The sequence below is a fragment of the Brassica oleracea genome, chromosome C7 (genome assembly GCF_000695525.1).
Source record: "Brassica oleracea var. oleracea cultivar TO1000 chromosome C7, BOL, whole genome shotgun sequence".
NCBI lineage: Eukaryota > Viridiplantae > Streptophyta > Magnoliopsida > Brassicales > Brassicaceae > Brassica > Brassica oleracea.
In genome coordinates, this window is record NC_027754.1 from 28,556,350 (window position 1) to 28,561,969 (window position 5,620).

Below are 5,620 nucleotides of genomic sequence, written 5' to 3' on the forward strand. Positions count from 1 at the left end.
TTTTTTTTTTTTTTTCTTTTTTTTTTTTTTTTTCTTTCTTTTCTCTCCTCTTCTCTCTTTTTTCTCGTGTTCTCTGTCGAGACAACGACGATCGCTTTTGTTCGATCGGCGTCTCCTCCGTTCGATCGGCACCTCCTCCGTTCGATCGAATCGGCGTCTCCTCCCATCTCCTCTTTCTTCTAACCGGTTAGATCCTTCTGAGATTCACACTTTATACAATTGATTTGGTGCTGATTAGATGATGAGATTGAACCTGGATTTGATTTTTTTAAGGGAGGAGGGACATGAAGTTCGATCCATCTCGACTCAAGTTGGTAAGTCTAACCAACCTTATCTAACATGTTATAGATAGATATCTAAAACATCATACTTTCCTCTGTTATAGATACTTGTCAACAAGCCTTTACCCAAGTTGCGTTCCAAAGGAATCCCACGATACAAAGTTCTTTTTCTGACGAATCTGAAGGTGGTATGAGGGACTCCATTGATGTATCTTCTCATAATTAAGATGTATATGGCGCATCATGTTCTTCAGACGAGTCAAATGCTCCAACAACCGTACGTTTTTTAATGATCTTCTTTCCAATTTTTAAGAAATAAAACTATAAGTCTCTTAAGTCCTTGGTTCTTACTCTATTCACAGAAAGATATTGAAGCTGAAATGAGAAGGCTGAATCATTTGTTGTATGTTTCTTCTTGTTGTTCTGTTTTGGTAATGACAAGCTGTTTCTGTTTCATGTTACTGTCTTCTCATTGTTGTTCTTGTGTTGTCTTTGGTTTCTGAGTGGAGCATTGGGAGCAGTGGGCGTGATGAAGTCATCCGTGTGTTGTGGTCTTCTGTTGTCTTGTGGTGAAGTCACATGTCACGCTTACTTTGCTTATACAATTGATTTGGTGCTGATTAGATGATGAGATTGAACCTGGATTTGATTTTTTTAAGGGAGGAGGGACATGAAGTTCGATCCATCTCGACTCAAGTTGGTAAGTCTAACCAACCTTATCTAACATGTTATAGATAGATATCTAAAACATCATACTTTCCTCTGTTATAGATACTTGTCAACAAGCCTTTACCCAAGTTGCGTTCCAAAGGAATCCCACGATACAAAGTTCTTTTTCTGACGAATCTGAAGGTGGTATGAGGGACTCCATTGATGTATCTTCTCATAATTAAGATGTATATGGCGCATCATGTTCTTCAGACGACTCAAATGCTCCAACAACCGTACGTTTTTTTAATGATCTTCTTTCTAATTTTTAAGAAATAAAACTATAAGTCTCTTAAGTCCTTGGTTCTTACTCTATTCACAGAAAGATATTGAAGCTGAAATGAGAAGGCTGAATCATTTGTTGTATGTTTCTTCTTGTTGTTCTGTTTTGGTAATGACAAGCTGTTTCTGTTTCATGTTACTGTCTTCTCATTGTTGTTCTTGTGTTGTCTTTGGTTTCTGAGTGGAGCATTGGGAGCAGTGGGCGTGATGAAGTCATCCGTGTGTTGTGGTCTTCTGTTGTCTTGTGGTGAAGTCACATGTCACGCTTACTTTGTTGTGTTGATTGGAACAACTTGTGTTCTTGTATCACGGAATTGAGTCACGGAAATGGACATGTTTTTGTTGTTTTCTTGTTGCATTGTCTTTAAAATACAATCTTGTAATGAAAGTGTATTCTCAACAAGCCTTTGTTCTTCCTTCTTCGTATTCTTCCATTTCTCTATCAAGTTCAAAAAATTCATCTAAATAATTTCAATCTTCTTAACAACTTCTCGTTATTTCAATCCTCCGAACAACTCTTGGTTCAAAACACCGAAGTCATCTTCTTTCTTTAATCAAAACACTCTTGAGAATTTTTTTTCCACCGCACCAAACTCATATTCTCTCTTTAATCACCATATATGACTTATTTCTTCTCAAAACACTTTTGAGGAATCGATCGATGATACATTTGATCAAAATTTTTTAAATCTATGTTTTAAATGTTATCTTTTAATATATTTTATTTAATAAATAATTTTATTTAAAAAAAAAAATATTTTTAATAATTTTATTTTTTTAAGTAACTCCTAATTAAGAAACTTCCAATAAAGCATAAAATCTATGGGTTTCTTAACTAAATTTCTTAACTAACTTCTATTCTTAAACTAATCACTAAAAAACCCAAATGGGGTTATAGCAATAATCATGCTCTGATACACCCTAACTAGATCAAAATCTAACCAGTGGTAAGGAATGGGATTGGTTGTGACCTGGTTGGTGTCAGAGATTTTTCTTCCGAATAATTCTTGGCCCACCACAAAACGATATCATTTCTCACCATTTTTCCCCCCTTTTCCAATACATTTCATTGTTGCATAAGTCTGCAGTAAGCATACAACGCTTATTAAAAATTAGATATAGAGATCATTTAAAAAAAAAAATTATGTTCAGGACGAAACACATAATCTTTTACTGAAAACTATAATGTAATATTAATTTTGTCACAACAGTCACTTAATCATTTAATTTCAATTCTCAAGCCTGTCTAGTAGTAAACGTTTTTCATTAGAGCTAATGACACTTGGTTACAAAGACCATTTAATTTATTTTGGGACAAAGTTATCATTTTGACTGTCCTGCTTTTGTGCATCAACAAACTTATTCGCTGTGCGTTCTCTGTAGCTAAGCTTTTTAAAAGAGGGAAATATAAGTAGAAAATTTTATCTTTGTTTTCTAATTAGTTTATAGATTTGATGTGTCTGTTTGTAATCTGGTCATTCGGATCATTTAGTTATATAACATGCCTTTGATATCAGGGCCGGTCCTGAGAATTTGGGGGCCCTAGACCATTTAGTAAATATTAAAAAAAATTGAGGATTTAAATTTTTTTTTTAATTTAGGGGCCTATTTACATACCAAAATTTTCAAAAAATTTGGGGCCATAAGGTGAATGTTTCATTAGGCTTTACCCAGGACCGACCCTGCTTGATATATATATATATGATATATCCACGTTGCATTATTAGAAACACATGCAAAAGCCTTATTATAATAGAAGGAGCCAGCCAATACACCTCCAAAGACAAAGACAATGTAAAAAGTGTTGTAAATAAAAAGGGAGTAAATAGATAACTATAACTTTGCTTATATATATATATATATGCTGGAGAGTAGCTAAAGATGAGAGCAAATGATTCTTTTGATTATAAACTCTTCTTCTTGTCTTACTATCTGATCGTACAAAAGAGAGAGAGGAAAGATGGTATTTATAGTGAGCAACAATATATAAAATAATAAAAACAGTGACTTGAGTCGGTAAAGAAGTGGATGATCATTGACTTTTCAATGTTTATCTTATAACACTCCTCCTTGATCATCCATCTTGTATTACGTAGTGCCTCGTTAAAAACCTAGTCATAGAAAATCCATTGGGACAAAAACCATGACAAGAAAATAATAGTACACTGCCGTAATCCCCCCCTGAGAATAGTGGACCTAGCTTTCTCGTCACAGGTCATGCAAATGCCACATTCCAATAGCATAAACCTGTTTTCGGAATGTTGTAGTTGGAAGAGCCTTTGTGAGCAAATCATCTGGATTGTCGCATGACGGTACATACTCGATGTCCACCTCTTTATTTTTCTCGAGTTCCCTTATGTACGAGAAATTTTTTGGAGGGATGTGTTTTGTTCTGTCGCTCTTGATGTAGCCTTCTTTGAGTTGAGCGACACAAGCCGAATTGTCTTCAAATACTTTCGTCGGCTCTTTCTCATTGACTATTCCGCTTGATTCTTGTATGTGGTGACTCATTAACCGAAGCCACACACATTCTCGACATGCTTCGTGAAGCACAATAGTTTATGTATGATTCGAAAATGTCGCAACCAGAGTTTGTTTCTGTGACCGCCAAGAGATCTCGGTTCCACCGATTGTAAAAACATAGCCGGTTTGTGATCGATCCTTATGAGGATCTGAAAAGTATCCTGCATCTGCAAAACCAACCATACCAAACTCGGGGTTTCTATAATAAATCAACCCTAAATCAACTGTACCTTGGAGAGAACTGTCATGTTCTCGACGCCATTGTAATTTCCATAAATAGGAAATGAGATGTATCTTGCAAAGACATTAGTGTCTAAAAGTATATTTAATCAAATAAGACTCGCAAGATATATAAGCTCACATATGCTTTATTACCATTAGCATCTCCAAAGTACTTATTTATATAAGATCTTACCAGGATCTTTTAAAATAACATCTCTTTTAACATATAGAGATCTATTTACCATTGGAGTACTCAAAGGAGTCGCTTTATTCATACAAAAGCGTTTCAATAACCTTTTTGTATAGTTTGATTGATGCACAAATATTCTTTCTCGGAGATGCTCTATCTGGAGCCCAAGACAAAACTTTGTCTTGCCGAGATCTTTCATTTCGAACTCCTCTTTCATATGAGTTCGAGCATCATCAACCTCCTTTTGAGTTCCAATTATGTCCAGGTCATTTACATATACAGCAATGATCACAAAACAAGATGATGATTTGTTTATAGAAACGCATGGGCATATCGCATTATTAACATATCCCTTTTTCAAGATATATTCACTTAGGCGGTTGTATCACATGCGTCCGGATTGCTATAATCCATAAAGTGATTGCTGTAACTTGACCGAACAAATCTTCGCTCCTGGCATTTTCAATCCTTCAGAGAGTTTCATATATATATCGTTATCCAACGATCCATAAAAATATGCAGTCAAAACGTCCATGAGATGCATTTCAAGATTTTTAGATGCTGTTAGGCTCATCAAAAATCTAAACGTAATTACATCCATTACCCAGGAATACGTTTCCTCAAAATCAATTTCCGGTCTCTGAGAAAAACTTTGGGTAACTAATCAGGCTTTATATCGTGTTACTTTTCTCATAACTACCCACTTATACCCAACAAGATTTATATTCTCAGGCGTTATGACTATAGGTCCAAAGACATTCATTTTATTTAGGGAGAATAATTCAATTCGAATGGCCTTCTGCCATTCTTCCCAATCATGTCTTTAACATTCCAAAATGGACCTTGGATCGGGATCATCATTTTCATGATCAATATCTTTGGACACAGAAAATGAGAACATTCCATCAACATCTTTTATCTATTACTTTTCATCAAGGTCGTAGTTCATGGAAACCTCATACTTTTCTATTCCCTTCTCGTCATCTGGATCCATATCTTTATTTGGTTCTTCTTAAACCTTTTCATCTATGCCTTCTTTCAGACATTTTCAATATCAGGTTCTTCTGGAATATTTCCACTTATGCCTTCTTTCAGACATCTTTCAATATCAGGTTCTTCTGGAACCTTTCCACTTATGTCTTCTTTCAGACATCTTTCAATATCAGGTTCTTTCCGAACCTTTTTGCTTTGCTCAACAATTTTTTTCCGAGGATTTTTATCTTTAGAACCCGTTAGTCTCCCCCCTCTTTAACTGAACCCTAGGCTCATTCATTTTGTTACCATCAGTTTGTTCTTTAGGAACATCAACTCTTGATGGAACATCAACTCTTGATGGAACATTTTCAGCGGGTATATCATGTCGTATCTGTGAACCCAATTGATAACTGGTTTGCAAAATTATGCAAATACACAA